The sequence below is a fragment of the Tamandua tetradactyla genome, chromosome 5, assembly GCF_023851605.1.
Source record: "Tamandua tetradactyla isolate mTamTet1 chromosome 5, mTamTet1.pri, whole genome shotgun sequence".
NCBI classification, from domain to species: Eukaryota; Metazoa; Chordata; class Mammalia; order Pilosa; family Myrmecophagidae; genus Tamandua; species Tamandua tetradactyla.
The window spans coordinates 75,011,762-75,033,577 of record NC_135331.1 but is presented as its reverse complement, the minus strand read 5'-3'; the positions used below and the strand labels follow the sequence as shown (position 1 = coordinate 75,033,577).

General features: G+C 42.6%; 1 protein-coding gene across 5 annotated transcripts in view; it reads left to right on the top strand.

The window, feature by feature from the left end:
- Nucleotides 1-5,361: 5,361 nt before the first annotated feature.
- TBL1XR1 (TBL1X/Y related 1) overlaps nucleotides 5,362-21,816 on the top strand; it is a 163,385-nt gene continuing 146,930 nt past the window's right edge. Inside the window, exon 1 of one of the 5 annotated variants that reach the window (XM_077161097.1) lies at nucleotides 5,362-5,529. The gene's annotated coding sequence lies outside the window, so the exon portion shown is untranslated. Of the gene's footprint in view, nucleotides 5,530-6,201; nucleotides 6,326-21,816 lie in introns of those variants that run through there. The other 4 variants (XM_077161093.1, XM_077161096.1, XM_077161092.1 and 1 more) reach the window with 4 other exon arrangements.

Below are 21,816 nucleotides of genomic sequence, written 5' to 3'. Positions count from 1 at the left end.
CTAGTTGAAATGACACTATATATATTTTTTTTTTGGGGGGGGTGCACGGTCTGGGAATCAAAGCTGGGTTTCCCGCATGGAAGGCAAGCATTCTACTACTGAACCACTCGTGCCCCCCATATTTTGAATTATGATGAAATATGATGTTTAGACTTCAGACTACATCAAGAGCAGAGGGTTACTGGTAAAAGAAGAAAATATTTCCAGGCAGGAGACAATTGGTGGTAATAGAGTGCCCTTTTCTTTCATACTTAAAATGTCAATTGCATCTAGAGCCATGATTTAAAAAATCATCACTCTACTGATGAATACCAAAATTATATCTCCCAGCTCCAATACCTCTTCTGAACACTTAATTTGTATGTCTGGCTGCCTCCTCCACTTTTTCCTTGAGATGTCTATCAGGCACATCAAAATTTAAAACAAAACTCTTTACTTTTCCCTCAAAAACTGCTCCTCTGCCACTAAATGGCAATAGATGACAACTCCATTCTTCCAACTGCTTGGTCTAAAATCTTGGAATTGTGTTTGTCTCTTTTCTTTCTCCAACAAGCCATGAAAATATATCCTGATTGTCTTCTGTAGAATGTAAACAGAATCCAACTGCCTCTCACCAGCTCCTGCCCCCATCACCCATGCCAGCATCTTCTCATTAGGATTTCTGCAATAGTCCTCTAACTTGTTACCCTCCTTTCACTCTTGCACTAGCACTATTACCATGAGTCCTTCAGAGCAACCCTTTTAATACACAGGTCAGATCATTTATCTGTTCAAAACCTTCCAGTGGCTTCCCATCTCCTGTGAAGAAAAGGGCCCTCCAAGTCTGGCCCTCGCTCCCTTCTCCCCTTTACGTACTTCATGCCAGTCAACTGGCATGATTATTCTTATTCCTAGGATTCAGCACATTTGTCTTGTCCTCTAGTCCTCGTATTTGCAGCTCTGTCTACCTGGATTGTTCCTTTTCTCGATGTCTGCAAGGTGTACTCCCACACTTCCTTTACTTTTCTGTTCACATGTCACCTTCAGTGAACAGCCTTCTCCAAATTACCCCTATAAAATAAGGCACCCCCCAAAGTCCCTCTTCTCCTTCTTCTACTTAAGCTTGGTTGTCATTTCTGATTTACTAGCAGTTTTAGCATGTGACTAAGGTCTGGCCAATGGGGTGCGAGTGGAAGTGACAAGTGCGACTTCCAGGACATGCCCTGCAAGGCAAGGGACGAGCTCTCATTCCCCTGCTTCTGGGCCTCACGGCTAGAATTTGAGTGTGCGGGTAGGAGCTGGAGAAGTCTTCTTACATCATTGAGTGGAAGCTCTATTTTGAGAGAGCAAGTAATCCCACTCTTTTTTTTTTAACATGGCCAGGCACCCGGGAAATGAACCCAGGTCTAAGGCATGGCAGGCAAGAACTGTTGCCACTGAGCCACCCTTGCCCGCCCAATCTCAGTCTATCAGCACTGGACTGTTTACATGGGTATGTCACATAAAAGAGAAACTTCTATCTTGTTTGATAAAAGATAAATATTTGTTGAATGAATGAAAAGCAAAACCATTGGCATAATGCAATGCCCTGAGAAAGTGAGTGAGAGACTAGGGCAGCAATATAATGTGTATGCGCCCAGTTTTCCATTCTCACTGAATCACAAACCCAAGATAAGCCCTGCATTTCCATCACCCAAGTGGCATAAATACTTCCAAGATGGTTGCGTGTTTCTTTTGTAATTTAGATTAAGATAAGTAGAGTTCACTGTTGTAATGAAATCAGGTCACAGAGGCATGGAAAACTATGACAAAGGTCACACTGATGAGGGAAGGTCATAAGCAGCATGCTAAGCACAGATGGAGGAAGGGAGCTTGTGTGCTGAGATGGCGAGATGTGTGGCTGAGATGCACATCCGTTCAGATGGCAGAAACTGGTAGCTGAAGAGCCACGGACAAAGAATTGCACACGTTGAGTAAAAATGAAACACAAATATCACAGGGCATCTGCAGGATGCCTGGGGGTGAACGCTACGGACACAAAGCCACTGAGTTTGGGGTGAGTGCAGAATATAAACACAGTTATAGCATCAGGATAATATTTGGGGTATCAGATATCCTTTTCATGCTATTAAGCTTGTTTTGAACACTTTAATTACATAGGACTGGCTAATGTAAACAATTTAAAAGATCATGGTGGCCTTGAAATACATATACATAGTAATGAGTTCCTGTAGGCTGGGATGAAGCTACTTTAAAACATTCTATTTCCTGAGCCATGAAAGTTGCCCAGGTGTAGGCTATCTTGTGGTACCGCATCCCCCCGGGTGTAATAGTAGTGATGTAAAACAAGTCAGGGTGTGTTTAGTCATTTTACAACACATACGTAACTTCTGGTAACAGTTACCAGTATGAGGTATCTGTTGGGTAATTAGCTAGAAGGTTCAAGAGAACTTTCTTAATAATGTGTCCCTTTGCTTTAGAATTTCTTAGTAACAGAGTAATTTCTCTTTTCTAGAAACATATTAACATTTATAGTCAAAGCATAAGGACAGTTTTTAGATTAGGACAAAACCCTGAAAATTATTAACAATATTTGCTTCTCTTTGTCCTTACCTCACCCCATGTGTCGAATTTTTGCTTGATCTACCAGATGCACTGGAATGGACAGAGATAAACTACACATATGACCTCGTACGGCAGCTTATTTATTTCATGTTTAAGGCATTTTGTCATCCTAGATAGGGTCTTAAAGTATAGGAATCAATAGACCAGAACGTGGTTAAAAACCCCTTTCGTAGGGGAATCGAGGTTTTTCTACATTTAGGTGCATCGTTTGCTCAAAGGTTCTCTTTCCAGTTCTCTCTGCAGTGAACAGCATAAGTTCCCACCTTTGGTGATTTTTATTGTGGTGTGCAAATGTAGTAATTTATGCGCATAAATATCTTGTAAACTATGATGCAGTAAGCAAATGTATGGGTTATTCTTATCCTTGAGATGAGGCTCAGTTAATACCAAACAACTTGTTAGGGGAGGAGGCGGCCATAGGGTGCAAAACCTTGGCGCCTGAAGCCCTGGACCATATGTCCCTTAAGGAAGGGAGTGGGGTAAGGAATAGGGACATTATGCGGGAGGATAAGGCTGGGGCCCCCAATTTGGAGAGTATCCTTTTAAGGTTGGGAAGTCCTCATTCACTGGAAGGGTGGCTTCAGTTTCTAGCAGCAGCTTTCTGGAGAAGACCCCTGAGTGGCACAACGTCAAACCTGAAAAACAATCTAGGCCAATGGATTCGTTTCATTGGGTGGCTGAGATAATGAACCCTAATCGTATTGAGTCACTTTACTTACAGAACAGAAATGCTAGTGACATACACGTCATTAATCAACTCTTAAAAAGATATATATATATATTTAAATAGAAAGATACTTCACTCTCATCGCTTCCAAAAGAGTTCTGTGATAGATGGGCCTCACCTTTAGAGTCCTCCTGAAATGTGAAACTTGCTTTTTTTGTGCTGTTTGCCTGTACCCTGCACACAGTGTTTTGGAAACCTGCAGTTATCTAAATTCCCATCGGGTGACATTGTTTAATCTAACATTCCCTCTTTCATATACGAAAATAGCTCTAAGGACACACCACTGATAGGCTTTGAACTCTCTCCTGGTTGGGAGGGAGTTTCCAAACCCGCTGCCTTTCTCTTCGGTTTTTCCTGCCCACCCCCGCCCTATGCCGGCCAGGAAAGGCCTTGGGCCGCTCCCCATTAGGCAGGGGCTCACGGGGGAAACTGGGCCAAAGAAAAAAAGCACCTGCTCTAAACATCCCGCTTATCAGGCCACCCGGGACTCAGTCCTGTAGAAACCACTTCAAGTGATGATTTTTCCCTCTTTGACGTGAAAACTTAGGTCTCTCATAGGACAGGAGAAGACTATTGCCGTAAAATAACCACTACACCTATTCGCAAATATTGTGATGAAAGTATAAAAACAGAACGCTCACCTAAGAAGGCGGCCAAAAGTATTATTTTGCTTTGAAGACAGTAATCACTGAAAATAACAAGAAAAAGACTGCTTTCAAGTCATACTTTAAAATCAAAGGGAAGCTGCTTTTAATGTTCCAGGCTTATACAAAGGTCAAAACCCCATTCCTGCTTTCTGAGAGCATTAGAAAGATTAATGCCACATTTGTTTTAAAAACTGTGAGGCGCCTCCCTTCTGCAATCACACTGTCACATTATCACTCACCTAAGTTAGACTTAATAAGCTGCCCTGATGTGCTACACCCCGCACAAAGTGCACACAGCGCATAAACATGTGCCGTCGAGGATGCCGCACAGGAACATATTTAGCCAACACTCAGTTACATTATTTTATCTTTGAAAAATGAGAACTGACCGGCCAACCCTTTCAATCAGACCCACCCCACGGTAAATCCCACGGTATGTTTGATTCTCCAGTACATCTGGGCATAAACACTTCAACGACAGCTTTGTGTTTGGTATCAAAAAAAACCTTGTGTGTGTGTGTGTATATGTGTGTGTGTGTATGTGTGTGTGTGTGTATGTGTGTGTTTTCTCTACAGATCCCACGCTCTGGATTACGTTTGTTAAAAATATCGCTCATCACAGGTATAACACCTTTGCAGGTACGCTTCCGAGAACCCTGCGGACGGACGCACACAAAGGTGTGCCCAGAGCCTTCCCCCAACCAACGTCCCCCGGATGCGTGCGCCGCGCGCCCCGCACGTGCCCACGAGTGCGCACCGGCACCCAGGGGCGCCCCGCCCCCACCGGGGCCTCGGGCCGCGCGACCAACACCCAAAGCCGCCCAACGCCCGGGCGGTGGGGGACGGTGGGGGCGGGGCGCCCGGTGCCCCCGCGGCGCCGCGGGGCTGCATTCCTCCGAGACGGCGCCGCAGCCGCCCAGCCCCCAGCCCCGCCGCAGCGGGCGGGGAGGGGAAGAGGAGCTCGGCCGCCGGCGCCCCCCCCCGCCCCCCCGCCGCGCTGCCGCCGGCGCCCCTCCCCCTCCCCGCCCCCGCCCGCCCCGCGCAGGCCGCCCGGGTTTGTTTTGCTGCGCGGCCGCCGCCGCCGCCGCCGCCGCCGCCGCGGGCCTCGCGAGCTCATTTGCGCCTGGCTGGTCCCCGCTCCCTCTCCCCGGTGTGGAGTGGCGGAGCCGTTGGCTGCTCCGAACCGTTTGGCTCTTTCCCTTAGTAACAGCTTTTCCCTTCTGCCTCAATTCCTCGGCCCGCTCGCGCCCTGCCCCCGCGCGCCGCCCCCCCCCCCCCGCCGCCGGCCGTGCGCGCCCCCGCCCCCCCCCCGCGGCGGGAGCACCTCCGCTCGCCACCTGGGGACCCGCGCCGCCTCCCCGCCCCCGCCCGCCCGCCCGCGCCCAGCCCCCGCGCCCCGCGCTCGCCGGGGTTATAATTGCCTCTCACCCCCCGGAGGGGTTATTTTGGGGGTGGTTGGAGGCGGCGGCGGCGGCGGCGGCTGGGAGGGGAGTTTCCTTGCGCCTCCATTCCCGGGAGGGGGGAGCGCCGTCGGCGGCCGCCCTGGTCCAGGTAAGATGTGGGGGCCCCGACCCTGGGGTGGGGGCGGGCCGGGCCGGGGGGGGGGCGCGGGCGGAGGCGGCGGGGGGTGGGGGAGTCGCGCCAGGCCGTGCGGCTGCGGGGGGGATGGGCGCGAGTGGACGCTGGGTTCTTTAACTTGGCCCTTCGGGGAGCCGGCGTGCGGGTGGGGGAGGGGAGGAGAGGGAGGGCGTTTAGGGCGCCCCCACCCCCGCCTTTTCTCCTCTGGCTGGCTTCTTTGCGGTGCTCACGTGCCTGCCCAGCCCCTACCCTCCCCTGTTCTCGGGGGGATCCTCACCCTTTGGTTGTTGTCCCCGAAAATGTGCGCCTTGGCCTCACCCCCCGCCTTCCCCCCTCCGTGCATTTACACCCCCTTTTTTCTATGTGTGTGTGATGGTGGGGGGGAGAGGCTTTCAGGGAAAGAATTTGCTGCAAATTGAATCAAGGAGCCATCATGAGGCCGACTCCTTTATAAGCCTATTTTTAGCGGAGGAGAAAGCTCTTTTCCGTGCATGTTATTGGGTTAAACCTCCAGCAGTGATGGGAGCCGGCCCCCTTCTCGGGCGCGGCCCCGGCCCTCGTGTTGGGGGGCTGCGGGCGGCCGGGGGGGGGGGCGCGTCCGGGGCGGGGGCACCGGCCGGGGGAGGGGCGCGCCGGCCGCCTGGCCGCGCTGGGGGACGGGCTTCTCGGGAACTTAGTGCTTTGTATCGTCTGAAGGAGGTATGTGCTAGACCCTCTTTGAAGTTGGGTTCAGAAGTGTAGAATTGGCAAAGTTATTGCCAGCTTCCTGGTAAGTTTTGGGTGGCACAGAGTCCCATCATTTTCTGACGGTGGAAAGGCCACGTTGGGAGGGTGGTTTCGCGGTAACTTCCCCTTTTGCAAAAGATACCGTTTTTTTTTTTTTCCTGAACAGAAGCAGACTTTTGTGCAAGTGAAGTATTGATCTTAAATGGCAGCTCGAGGGAGGCCATGCATGTATTAACATGTTCAGTATTTTTGGAAGTTCCTAATTTGCTGAAACAGGCATCACTTTGCGGTGGCGACCGAGATTAAATTTGTTGTGAAAATGGTGTGCTACATGTAAAATAGGGGTGGTAATGGCTTTTTAGAAAATGCTCCCTTTGTTAGGATATCTGCTCACATTCACTTAAAAATAATTTGGCGATTTCAAAGGAGAAGTGTTGCAGCCTAGTTGAAAATTAGATCTTCCGAGTGTCTTGAGGTGGCTTTTAAAACCTAGGACTGTGCAGCATCAAAAGTGAGGTGTTAGAACCTATGTGATTTACAGTTGACTTAGGGAAGTTTTCTGTTGGCTTTCCTGCTTTCCAAACAAGAATCTTGTGCTGGTCTAAACAAGCTTGCTAATAAAATATGGTGGGTGAAATGGTGAGTTATTTTTAGTCTGAATGGTTTATCTCCCCCCTCCCCCCAGGTATATAATTAAGTAGTCTTCCTCCCCCTTTTTTACTAAAGACTCCTGCACTAGATTGGGTAATAGAAGGCCCTGGTGGTGCTTTTATCTACTTACCTAAAACAACTTATAATATCTTGGTTACACATCGACGATACAGAGAGTGAGTTTTTGGGTTTCCCAGTGGCATTCATTTTCATTTTGGTTAAGTAAGACTCATGCTACATTGGTGTATTTTAGTAATTCTGATTTTTGGTGCTGCATGTTCTCGCCATGTTAAAAAGTATATAGTCTAGGGAAATAGGGCAGCTTTGTCTTAAGGAAAACGGCATTTATGTTGGGTTGTATCATGGGATTTTATGGCAATTCTCCCAAATGATCACTGAGAGTTCTAGAAAAGTTAGCATTTACCGGTGGGGGAGGGGTGGCAGAAAGAAAACATGCCTGAGAGTGGTTAGGCATGGGATGCATGTTTGTACATTTTGCTCTTAAGTACAGCTTTTCCTGCTTGTTTGGAATATGATTTTTTCCCCCCACTTCTACTATCCTACATTGCGTGGTGTATGTAACAGCACCATTAAATCTATCGTTTATTTTTAGACATAGGAGTAGATAGAATCAGATTTACAGTGCAAATTACTAAACTTGAATGGGGGCTGAAAACACGTGCCAGGGAAAAAGTTTTACTTACTCTTAAGGAACTTAAGTGATTCCTTAATGGCTTAAAATTTGTTGCAAAACTCACCAATAGTTTATAAATTGTAACATAAAATAACTGTGGTTATTCATGGAAGACACTAGTGGTAAAATAACTAGCTCCTTGTAGAGGTTGTATTTATACATTTGTTGCTCCAAAAAGTGTTAAACATTTTTAATAACTTTTTACGTAATGTCCAGGAATCTTTTTAATATTTGCATCTGCGCCATCTAATTAAGGTTTTTTTCATGATTACCATGAAACATGCCTACTAGGAGAACAAGAAATGACAGCTTCCTGTGTGCTGGGAGCCTTTCATGCTAATATGCAAAAAAGGCAGTAGCTTAAGATAAACATAGGAGTTACTGATAAAAAGAGATGTGATTGATGGACTATTGAATGACAACCTGTTGAATCAACATATCTGCTCATATATAGTGATGAAATATAAGTACAGCCTAGTCAGATGAGTAGCTGACAAAGGAATCCCCTTCTGTAATTACAAGAGTATTACTACAGAGAATTTCTGACTCAACATATTTTGATCAAGTTGGTGGAGATAATTTTTTGGTTTTGTCCATTTTTACTGTTATATCTATGAAAATAATAGCAGGATGTGAGTGGTAACCAGGGGGAAGGGATGGCAGGAACTTTGACACTGTTTGGGACTTTGTATTTTAGTACATGCAAATTTGACTCATCTTGTAAATAATGTATACAATGTAAGTCACAGGAATGCAAAAAAAGGAAAGCAGTTACAGGAGCCATGTATACTTTGTACCTAAACATCCTCATCTGCAGAAGGGCTTGCACCTCAGGGCCATATAGTAAGGAATTGGTGATTAGTATGGTCCAGTTCAGAGACTGCTTCCACCAACCGAAACTTGAAGATTAAAAAAATGAAAAAGCTAGGATGTGGGAACTTTGTATTTCTGCATGCTTTTTCTGCAAACCTGCAACTTCTCTAAACAAAACAAAAGCTGTGAGAGAACTGTTGCTGGAGAGGTTTTGGCTACTTCCTCCTCCTTGCATTAATTGTCCTGTAACCATAGGACCAAAGGGAAGGGAGTGTGCTTGGGCTGTCTAGTCACTGGGGGAAATACTTTTTAAGCCATTTGTGCCTCAGGCCAACATGTAAACTGGGCAGTGGCCGGTTTTTTTTTTTTTTTTTTTTTTTAGGTGGATGATGAAACAGGTAGAGAGAAGTTAATCAACTTGGCCAAGGCCACAAATTTATTACATGATGTAGTGGGATTCTGACCTAGGTCTTGGTGACCCCTAGAGTCTGTGCTCTTTCCAGATGACGGTATCTGTGCCACGATTTTCCAGCTGTTTTGTCAGTCTTGGTCTGTAGATATGCTTGCAAATACTTGTGTTTTTAATGAAGTTTCTAATTCTGTAGTTGGGCATCTCTACTAACTGGGTCAAGTGATTGCATGGATAATTGAAGTTCTTGGGTCCCAAACATCATTGTGCCTAACTCCCTAGAACTATTTAGTAAAATGCTCTTTTTTCAACTGTATTTCCTGTTTTACGATTGACAGCAATGAAGTAGCCTCTTGAAATGCTGTTAGAAATAAGAAAATCTGATGGTCTGCCATTTTAACAAAAATGACGTGAATCAGTCTGTGCCTGTAATTAAAAAGGAAAAACGAAAAAGAATATGCCTGGCTGTCCTCACATTATCTATTCGTGAAACCTTGTATAAGAAGTTTATCATGTGATAAGCATTTGTGCAGCAGAGTAGTTTGAGCAAGGGTCTGTGCAAGTGATTGGCCTGGGTTGGAACTCTGGCTCTGCGCCTTATGAAGGCTGTGACCTTGAGGGAGTCATTTCTGCTGCACTTCGGTTTCCTCATCTGTATAATGGTGGGTGCAGTCAACCTCATGGAGTTGTGAGACTTAAGTCATTTAATATGTGTAAGGGGATTAGAACAGTGTCTGACATACCAGGTACCATAGTGTGTGCTACTTACGATGATGATGATATGTTTGGTTTTTAAGTTTACCTCTTTGTATTGCATTTACTTTTTTATTATTTATTTTAATAGGGCATAATAGATTGAAAACATTTGGCAGTTTTATTTCCTGAATTCCTGGGTAAAATGTAAAGATCTTATTTGTAGCTTAATTTATTTATGCCTGCAGCTGTGATTTAAGGCGTATATACACCATGAGGAATTAGATTGATTTTTAGCATTAAGTGGGAATGTTATAAAGTTACATGCATGGTGCAGGCACAGTGGTGAGTGCTGAATCTCTTGCGTGCCTTTGTTACTGATCCCTTGTCACTTGGGTTTGGACTTCTTAAATTTACTTGCACCGTTTGAAACATTTTCAACTCTTTTAAATATAAAGGGATCTCTGCTTTTTGAGGCTGGATCCAGCAGTATGTAGGATCTGCATTTTAGGTTGGCATGGTTGATTACTACAACAGGTGGTATTTTTCTCCAGCATTGACCTTTCACCTGTGTTCCATATTTTCAGTTGCTGTCAAGACCCTTTCACTTGGAAGTTGTTCTTTTTCTCTGAACAAATATCTGTGAGTTTTGTGGTCTTTTTTCACTTCCCACTTTACTGCTCTTAATTAAGCAAACGATTAACTGCTGTTAGCCAAAGTTCTAATGGTCGGACTAGCAGGCCCAGTAACAGGCATGTGGCAGTCTGAGCAGCTGATAACTTGACCTTTAAACGGGAGGCTCAGGTGGGTGAGGGACAGAAAGGGGTTTAGACCCAGCTGCCTCCTCACCTGGGCCTGTGGTGTTAACTGCAAGTCTGGCTTCTCAGCCGGAAAGTGAGTGAATGGTTTTGGGTCTGGGTTATTGCATGACTTTTCTGGATTATTGCATGACTTTTCTAGTTGAACGCCCCGAGCAGCCTTTTTCCTCCATCCTCTCCTCTGTAACTTCTGGGAGTGTAATTTATTTAAAATACTGGCTCCCTCATGCCAGTTCCCCTGCTGGAGAAGCCATAATGGCTTCCCCTTGCCAACTGGATCCAGTTCATGCACCTCATTCTGGCGTTGGGACTCATACTACCTATTCAGCGTTATTTCTCTCGCTCTACCTCAATTGGGATTCTCGCCATACTTACTACTTCTCTGTTTTTGTGCATGCTGTTCCTTCTCCTTGTCCTTTTTTTTTTTTTTAACAGCCTAGTTTTAGTCCTGTATCTTCCATGAAGCCTTTTCTGGCCATACTGCCTTTAGGATATTTATCCGCAGAGATTCCATTGCATTTAACGAATATTGGGAAAATGCATCACTGTTCATTGTTTTCTGGGTCTGTGTTGTGTCACCCCAACTGCATGATACATGTGTTGAAGGAAAGGACTTTTCTCTTTGTAGCATTGAGCAGAGTTTTTGGTTTTCGAACCAAGAGCTTGAACAATACCATAGGAGTGTAAAGCACATTGTTTGTGCAGGGGCCAGTGTTAAAGTAAGAACCTGAGCATCCCGCCTCTGTGCTGACTGGACAGAAGCCTCTCTGTGAATTAGCCTGCAAGACTTAGGTGTACTATAGGCCCTTTGAGCTGTGAATTTGAATTTTAATGCTACCTGTGTTGACCGGAAAGAAAATACCTGGTCAAATCTTAAGAGTTAAATAAAGATGGATAGTTTTGTCCCTCTGCTCCTGGAATAACAGCCAGTGTTGGGGAGAAACCTTGTCTAGGGGACCCCATGCTGCACGGGCCCTATCTGGTCTTGTGAGATTGTGTTTGTAGCTCTCACTCTGTGTGATAGCATTCTGACCACACTGAACCATCACTACTCCCATGTGGACATTCAGTGTAGGGTGTGTCATTTTCACAGTGTAAATGGGTTTTTCTGGTAAGACTGTTGTCATCATTCTAATCCGGGCAGTTGATTGCTTTCTAAGGGCAACTGATTTTTTTTTTTTTTTTTTTTTTTACATGGACAGGCATCAGGAACCGAACCCGGGTCTCCAGCATGGCAGGTGAAAACTCTGCCACTGAGCCACCGTGGCCCGTCTCTGATTTGGTTTTATATACTTTGGAAATTTTTAATATTTAGAGTCTTCTCATATGATTTTATTTGAGTCAAACAAAATAAGCTAGATGTTACCCTGCCTTCTGAGACCATAGACTCTTAATTCAGAATTAATGCAACCTAGCTATAAGGGTCATGCTGAGAGGTCGGTAATTAAAGTTCAATAAATGTAGAGAGACTGCTTGGATAAGGAAAAGATTTTTTTGTAAATGAATAGGTTGCAAGAAGGAGTGAGGGAGAATAGTGTTGAACGTTTGTTTAAACTGGGGAGGTTGCCACCTGTTTCCCCCCACTGATGATTTCTTTCAGGAGGAAGAATTAAAAAAACAGAAGAGAATTTAGGATGTGAGAGTTATAGACAGGCCATTCCAGTATCTTTTTTTTTTCTTTTTTTTTTGTGTGGGTGGGCATTTGGAATCGAACCTGGGTCTCCCCATGGCAGGCGAGAACTCTGCCTGCCGAGCCACCTGGCCTGCCCTCATACCAGTATCTTAATAGAATAATTCTTTATATGAAATTGTAGTCCGGACTCTTCAACTTTTTTTTTTTTTTTTGAAATATAGGAGAAGTTAAATTTAAGTACTTTAAAGCAGAAGACTTTTTATTTTCTGAAACTAGTTCTTGATATTTTCTTTTGCTGAGATCAAAATTTTTATTTTCTTGCCCCCTTTTTTTGAATTGAGTCGTTTTTAGCACATGGTAGGGCACGGAGGTAATAGGTGCCTCAGATTTTTAAAATATAATTTTATTGAGATATAGTCACACACCATACAGTCTATACAAAGTATACTGTCAGTGGCTCACAGTATCATCACATAGTTGTACATTCATTGCCACGATCCATTTTTGAACATTTTCATTACTCCAGGAAGCAAAAACAAACAAAAAAAACAACAAAAAGAGAGCCCAAAACATCCTGTTCCCCTTATCCCTTCCATCATAGTTTTTGTGCAGTACATTTGTTGCTGAAAAATTTTAAGATATTACGCTGTAATCCATAGTTTTTAGTAGGTGCATTTTTCCCCATATACCACTCTATTATTAACTCCTTTTAATTGTTTAGTGTATTTGTTCCTGTTCATGGAGGAAATTTTTTTCTGTTTGTCCTGTTAATCAACACCATCGTCCACCCCCAGATTTACTGAACTTTATAATGCCATGTTTTAATTCTGACTTTCCTTCTGTTGACATGTGTGGCTCTAAACTTTCCCTATCAATACTACACTCACAAACAATAAAGCATTGTTAATTATACTCACAATAATGTGCTATAATCACTTCTCTCCATTTCCGCTCATTTAAATTCAACCTAGTTAAACATTCTGCACATCTTAGACTCTCCATTCTCTAGCCTTGTTCTATCTCCTGGTAACCTATATTCTAGATTCTAAGACTCATAGATTTTTCTTAGGCTCTCCATTCTCTAGCCTTATTCTATCTCCTGGTAACCTGTATTCTAGATTCTAAGACTCATAGATTTTAAATGGATATCTTGTGTTTTTGCTCCTACTAGGTGTCTGCTTGAACAGTTTATGGCATTTTACCATGTATTCAGCATGAAGCAAATGAGTTTTTATCATTTTTTGAAAACTGTGGTTGCATGCGTAAAATAATTTAAAATAATTTAGCTTCTCTAAGTGTATATTAAAAGGACTGGATGAAATGTTAAAGTTTGTTCATTCATTTGACAAGTGCTTATTAAAAAAATATTTTTAGGGAAGGAAGGAGGGAAGAGAGAAATAGAGGAAGAGAGATAGAAAGGAGAGGAAAAGGGAGAGAGAGGTGAGAGAAGAAGCGGGGGCAGGAGGGAGGAAAGTGTGGGCAGGAGCCTTCCCCATCCCCCACATCTTCATCCAGATCACACTCCAGCAAAATGTCAGGGGAAGTTGCATTATTTTCCGTCTTGGAGCTGATCACTTCTTGGCCTGTTATCCAGAGCAAATCATTCAGCTCGCCTGAGCTTTGACATTGCAGTCCTTTCCAGAGTCATAATATTGAGACCATACAGCATCTATCCATTTGTGTCTGCCTCATTTCCCTCATCATTGTGTCCTCAAGGCTCATCCATCTTGTCATGTGCTTCAGGACGTCATCTTGTCTTACTGCTGCGTAGTATTCCATGGTATGTATGTACCACGCTTTGTTAGTCTACTCATCTGTTGGTGGGCACTTGGGTACTACCTCCCGTTGCTAGATCTTGATGATGTCTGCAAGTACTTATATAGTCAATTCCTGTATTAAATCCCACAAGCCTATCATTTAATTTTTTTATGTTATATTTTTGGCAAAGGGGGACCTAGATATAAAAATTTTTACGTAATTCAGTGTATTTAAAGAATAAAAATCTATTCTGTTACATAGAGTGGTAGAACAGCCTGGAAAGCACTTGAAAGCAGCCTAAACAAGCACCTTGCCAGAGAAGTTAACAATTGTAGCGTATTTTAGTGGTTACTTTCAGTTGCTAACAAAACAGTGTGTTTAGGTTAGGGAGAGATGTTTCATGCCTTTCCCTTAATTTGTACAGGCTAATTAGGTGGAGTGCGTGCTAATCTTATTCCATTTCTGTTTTGTGGCTATCAGATGTTATTAACTCATGGTATAAGGCAATTGTGTCATCTGCTTTGGGTTTCTGAAATAAGGTAATGGGAATAGATAATGATTGAATTTCCTAAACATCTTTTTTCTTTTTCTCTGTAGTTGTCCTTTCATGGGATAGAATTTACAAGTGTGAACTTTGAACGGCTACCTCTAGCTGGAGCAGTGTGCTTTGGCACCTTTTATTTAAAAAATGTGGTAGCTTTTTAAAAATTGCTTTTCTCTCCAGTCCTTAGTAAGTGATGCACATCTGTGAGATCATGGACTGGAATAAGGGGTGCGGTTTATTTTATCCTGGAATAGAGTTTTCCTATTCTTGTGCGAAACCAGGAGGCCCTTATGGGGATTCCTCTCTAACCTTGGACTTCCCCTTATCCTGCCAGCAGAGGTCACCAGGTTTGACGTCGGATGAGGTGCTTTTGTGTGAATTATTCCTTCACAGGTTTGCTTAGATTTGGTATTTATGACTTTCCTGTATTTAAGGGATTTTCTCAAAGTTGTGTTTAAGTGATAAAACAAGGGGGCAGAAGATCGTGTATAATCTGCTGGCATTTTTGTTCAAGTGGGGAACCGTGGTTAGGATATGAGCACAAGGTGGGGTGTTTGTGTGAGACAGAGGTGTGTGTGTACATGTCTGTGCTGAGAGCCCAGGAGGAGACACAGGAGATGATAACGACAGTGGTAGGGTTGGGGTGGGGGAAGATGTGGTCATATGGGAGACAGACTTATTTTCATGCATAACCTTTTGAACTCTTTGAATCTTACTGTGTGTGTATTACCATCTCAAGAAGTAATAGTTGTGACCTATTAAGGCAGCCAGTTAAGAATTTTTACTCTTTCTAATGTCACTTTAGACTCAAAATGAGAGGGAAAAAGTATGACAATTTCTCCCTTGTTTTTCAGTTAGTTCTCTTCATAGCTGAAACAGTGCATATTTCTGTAAACACCTGTTTGATTTCTCAGCTATGTTGGCAGAACCCGAACCATTGAGCAGTCGTGGGCTTAAAAAAGTATTAGTTCTGTTCCGTGACTGGATCGTCAGACCAGTGGAGGTATTTACTGATACTTTCTGCTGATTTTTGAGTCTTGTCCAAGGTTTGGTATAATTGGAATTTAACTGGTTATCCAGAAAAAGATAGATAGGTGTTGTCTGAGTTCTGAGGTATTGCTTTGCCAGGAGTTTAGAAATGAGGTGATAATTGGGGCTCCCATAGTTTAGAAGTTGATTTAATAATTATGATAGCCTTTGATATAATGGGATATGTGGAGCTATGGATTCTCATCATTGTGTGGCTCCTATTATGACTTGTGACCTTAGATGGGCGGACGCCAAGGAGGATTCCGATTAGTTTCTTTCCATCTTTAGAGGCCATCTTTGATTATTGCCCTGGTGTGACTTGTAATTGTTCACTGTTTTTTTTTTTTTTTTTTTTGCCAGTCATGGGCCTTGCCTTGTATTGTGCTCAGCACTTCCACCTTCAGTGCTTGGAGCTGGAGCAGCCTCAGGGGAAGGGAGAACCTGTTCTGTGCATTTCCTTTTGCTGCATTGAGACCACACACTAGCCTTCACCCTGCTGTCTCTCCCTTTAGCAGCAAGAGGACTGGGGTAGATTTGTGTCTGATCTTGATGTTAAACTGTGACTGTGGGATGAAGAGCTCAGCTTTGCAGCCAGGCAGACCTGATTGGAATTCTGTCACTCCTACTTAACTGGTTGTGTAGCTTTGGTAACTTTATATAACCATTCCAGCTTTGTTTCTGCATCTGAAAAATGGGAATAAAGGATACATTAGCATTTTCCTCATAGGTTGTGAGGATTGAATGAGAATGCACGTGGGAGGCGGTCAGTAAATGCCAGTTATTATTTGGTGGTCTTTGTTAGCTGCAGTGGCAGCAGCTGTGGAGAGAGGCAGACAAGTGACACCCATCGTGACATCTTATTCTGTAAACATATCACGGCTTCCAGTGGCAACTGCAGAGAGCAGGATGGTTAGAATTTTCCATTTGGCGGGCTAGGACTGCATTTGGCAAATGCTTTCCTTGCTCACCCTAAAATGAGAATATATATTGTGGAGCTTTATGTCTCTGATACATATCTTGTTTTACAGTAATATTTTATATTGAATTTTGTCACACGATGTTTCAAGAGAAGAAAGGTTGCTAATTTTTGAAAGAAGATTAAGTCTTTTTTTCTCTTTGGAATGGAATCGCTTTGCCTTTCTCCAGTACTAAGAAATCAAACATTTTTCAGGTTGTCAGAAGGTACTGCTTGGATCAGTCATTTCAGATATGCAAATTATATTTTGTGCAAACTTTGAGGACTCTCACTGAAAAATACATGTATATATGCAAAAATAACTGAAATCAAAATTTTCGGGGAATGATACCTCACATATGCACATTTTCTGTACTCTTCTATTGTTTTTTATTTAAAAATATCCTTTTATATACCTCTAAATTGATTTTGTTATTTAATGAATAATTATGGCTTTATTTAACAAATTTAGAAAATACTTGTTCAAAGGAGTGTAAAATTCTAATTCTGTTTTTATGGATTTGGAATCTGTACTCAGAATGAGAAACAAGTTGCCATTTCACATGGCAATGCAAAGGATAAGTCATGTTTATTGGTGCTTATATCTTTAGGTAGTATTCTGAGGTTCTATTAGGATTCTGAAGTTCTAATGCCCCAATTTTGTAAGGTATGTGTTAGAAGTAAGGTATAAAGGATAGGAGTTTTGATTGCTGTTAAATTTAATATAAGACTTCTTAGGGAGACTCTGCCAACAGCTCTGGTTTTAGAACCCTGAACGCTTTTAAAGGGCAGAAATCCAAGGGCAGCAGAGTGACCGTTATATTCTTCTTTAGATCTCATTAGAAGAAGTTTGGATGACTGTTCTGTCCTCTGAATGTTGTTTAAACAAAAAATTAACATGCTGTGACATTTGAGTGCATGGAGTTTGACTATTTGTTTGAAGATTAAACCTTTTTCTTTGGCAGTGTTAAATTGACATCCTGACCTGTGACTACTAATCATCTGTTTTTAAACTCTGTATGAACTCTCTTTGATTGAGAGTTATTTGTTGACTCTTGTCTCACTAGGCAGGGCCTTCCTTGAGGACAGTTTCTGTATCTCACCCATCACTGTATCCTCAGCACCTGTTTCAGTGTTTGGCCCATTACAGACTTGCCATTCGTATTTAGTTGAATCCGTGAGGTGCTCTCAGCAGAGTACAGGTTTCCTAGCACAGCAGAACCTCATCTCTTTGTGGGTGTTTCAGATTTACAAACTGGGAAAGAAGCATCTCTCCATTTGCGAAGAGTCATAGCCACTTGGACTAGAATTCATATATATTTTTTCATACAATTGGATATCTCTTTACTGATTTTTTTAAATTAATTTTTAAAAAAAATAGTACAAGAAAGAAACACAAACATTCTTAACATATGCTCATTCCGTTCTACATTATAATCAGTAATTCACAATATCATCACATAGTTCCATATTCATCATCATGATCATTTCTTAGAACATTTGCATCAATTCAGAAAAAGAAGTAAAAAGACAACAGAAAAATAAAACGAAAACAGAAAAATGAAATTATACATTCCGTACCCCTTATCCCTCCCTTTCATTGATTACTAGCATTTCAAACTAAATTTATTTTAACATTTGTTCCCCTTATTATTTATTTTTATAGAATTCATATTTTAAGAGTAGTGAAGAACTGACTGCTTGATAACTTAGCTTCTGCTCTGCGGTTTTGGTGTCTGCACAATAATTTTTTGTCTTGGGAACAACACAGACTAGGAGAGACAAGGGGGTACGTGCAAAAACTAGGTAAAAGAAGGAGGAGACGTGCACCTGACATTAGCAGTCAGTCAGTTGGATTGGGATGGTGGTACATTTGTCCATTTGTTCCTGATACTCATGCACTGTTTGTAGTTTGTTGACACTTGATCCCTTTCTCCTAATCTGAACTCTGACCTTCACCTGGCACGAGCTTGCCTTGCTTTTGCTCCTAGCCCTGGGTTTTACTTACCTGCTGAAACCCTCTCCTTGACTGTGACCTTTACTCAGGGCTCAAAGGATCTGTTTTTGGTCCTGGTTTTCTGTGCCCTTTGTTTTTTTAGTTGCGGCCTAGATAGGCTCTCAGTTCTGAGCTCCTCTTCCCCATCTAGTATGTGCAGTCTGGGGTGGGGATGGGCATCCTTTGCTTGCTTCCTGTGTGTCTTGTAGTCAGGGTAGGTTGGCAGAGGCATTTGGCTTTTATTTTGTTATCATGAACGGTGATGAGACAGAGCTGTAAGAGAGGAGGGTCAGGGTTGGAAGAAGTAGGGAAAAGTGAGGTGTTGTCAGGAAACTTCTGCTTCTAGCCACTGATGAAAATATCCAGGGTAAACTTGACCTTGGGTGTTTGGGTGAAGGTTGGGGTTAAGAGGACTTCATAGATGTCCTTCTATTTTTGGAGCCTACTGAGGTGGAGGAGACTCTTGTCTGAAGGGAGATGGTGGAGCTGCTTTCTAGAAACCGGAGTTTGCTGTAAAGAAGATCTGGTTTTTGATTTTAAATCTTTGAACTAAAATCATTGCCATAAGACTTCAGTGATTAAAAATATATGCTTAAACATTTTTTAAAAATTTTAGTCTTTTTTTAAAAGATTAAAAATTCAAGAATAGTTTATTTAAAATATTAATATTTTTACTTTACTCTGAGTGTTAATGGGGGAAATGAACAGAGAATTTACCTTCCTGGCGTTCCCCCTTTCTTAGGCTTTGTTTATTTCTCTGTTTTAGAGTACTTTTGTTAGATAACTTTATCTTTTTAGGTTCTTTGCTGTTATTTTTGGTGGGTGGGTTTTTTAATTTGCTGCTTCTCTACTTGTATTTATTCCTTTATTTGGGTCGTATATACTGGTGAATCTGGCTGCCTTATTTCAAATATCTGGCATCATGTGCCTTCTAGGTTACATTTTCTTTCAGATAACTCATGTATGTATTGCTAATAGATATGTTGGTTGGTTGCTTGGTTTGGTCTCACAAATCAACATAAAAGTGACTTCCTACAGGTGAGAACTGATAGAGAAAGGGGAAGCGGCTTTTATTTAATTATTTTTTGAGATTGTACATCATAGCATACTAGTGGTCTTCTGATAAATATATGTTTTTTTCTCCTTTTTTTTTTAATTTAAGAAAACAAACAATACACTTAGAACCACTGAACATGGATATCTTAGCGTTATCATAGGCATACTTAAATGAGTTGTCCACATAATCATTGTAAAGCCTGTGTTTGCACAGTAAGTTTCATAAATCAGTTTGAAATTAAGGCAATAAGGAAAAATTTACATATTCAGATAGCAGAGTTATTCAGATAAATACTGTGATAAATACACATGGCATAATTTAAAGGTTGTGGCTTGAGTCCTGTTCAGAGTAGTTGCCAGTGTAGACAGTGGTTTTAAGTTAGGTCTGGGAATAAATTCTTGAACCTTTGCTTTACTACTTCTGAAACTTGGGATCCGTTTTATTTGCCTCTCTGTATCTCAGTTTCCTTATTTTTAAGACACTAAATACTTATAAGGATTTCATTAGAATAACAGAGATAGCGTTATGTTGAAAAGAATGCGCTGTTCTGCTCCAGTGTGTGACCGTGTCCTGATTTGGCTCTTAGGTGATTTGTAAATAGGGCAATAATGTCAGTAGAATAAGAAAGTTCCTCTGGTTCACACGTTATTTTCCCTAGCACGTTCACATTTACACCACCAGGTAACAGCACCTGAGCTGAGAGTGCACGAATATCTGAGCGCGATAAGTCACACAGGTCACTCACGTGCTTCCTTTTGGCCCAGTTTCGCCAGTTTTCCTATCTTGGAAGTTCTTAGAAGGGCTTATTGTGCAATTCTCCCTCGTCTTTGTGCATTTTGCCTGTGGCTTGCAAACTCAGCTGCCTCAAGCATTCTTTATATCCTCCTATCAAGCTTACTGAAGTTGCTTATTTACTGTATTTCATTATTAGAAGTTTTAAGAGCATCTTTATTTGGATTGCTAATTGCTTTTTTTGATGTTCTGGTTACAAAATTGAATATATTTTGGATGTGTCCCATAACCTCATTTTTCCTCAAAGAGCTCTGTTACTTTGCATGAAGTGACGTTTTCCATAAATTCTCCTAAGAATGCTTAGGAGAAATGGTTACACGTACTATTATGGCTGGCACCATATAAGATGCTGAATAAACGTTAATTTTAATTCCTTTTTCTCCTTCTTCTAACGTCTTTTCATCACACTGACTATAAAGTCCAAGTGTCTTTCCAGAGCCCACGAGACCCCACCTCCCAGGTGACCTGCCCTGACAGGCACCTCCGAGGCTCTCACAGCCCCTTCCCCTCTTCACCCTGCCCAGCCCAGCCACAGCTCTGTGCCGATTGTCCTTGGAGCCTAACCCCCTGAGGGCAGGGATGGAAGGGCTCTCTCTTGCTTTCCCTCTAACTCCAATAGGACCTGGTTGGTGCTCAGTCAATATTTGAGTGAGTTGTTGTCTTAGGAATGTTTTCATGACGTGCTCTAAACTAGTTCATATTTGCGATAGAATCCTAGACGTAATTCATTGAAAGGTCAGTATTTCAGGGAGGGTATGAGACCTTACTAAGTTGACACTTACATTTGAAAGCCCCTGGACAGGTGTGAGTGCTGACTGCTTTTGAAGGAATGTATTTACAGATGGCTTTTTATCCAATCTGGAAAAACATAAATGGATAATTGAACCAATCTGAGAATGTGCTTTGTGCTAATCATAAATGTTAGACTTGTGAAGTTAGTACTTTTTCTTAAGTTAAAGAGACATATTTCATTATTCAGGTAAGATGGGAGCCTGCAGCCCACATTTAGGGTCACATATGGGCTCAGGAGATACCGTAGTTTGCGTTTCACATATGGGCTCAGGAGATACCGTAGTTTGCGTTTATTTATCTTTACGTGTAGTAGTGTGTCCTGTTTGTGAGACGGAACGCTCTTACCTGTGTTACAGAAAGTCAGGTCAGATTCCGTAAGCCGAGAGAGGGGACTCCATTGGTCCGTGGAGTCCAGGATGCATTGGGATCAGTGACAGCGCTGGGGTGGCAGCTGGGCTTTAGGCACGGCGGGAGGGCAACCTGCCGCCCACCCTGCTGTTTTGTAGGTTGGTTTCATTCTCCCGTGGTAGGTGGACTTCTTTTCTCACAAGACAGAAAACATAACTCGTCAGTACCTGAGTTTTATCTTGTGTTTTCCCTACTGTGAAGTAGGAAGTACCTCTTTCTCTGTTTTGATTGGAAAATTCTGGGGGGATTGGGCAGTTTGATTTAGGAAGATGCCCACCGGGGCCAAAACCCTATCAGGCTGTTGCCGCTGTGTGTATGTGTTGGGGGTGGGGAGGGCAGCAGTCGGGGAAACAGTGGTCAGGACAGAGCACATGGGGCGCTGCTGGACCCCTCATTCCTGGGGGAGGAAATTAAGCTCTGCCACTTAGAGGGAGATGTTTCAAAGAGTTGATGAATATGAACATATGTTAACATTACCATGGTAAGTAGGAA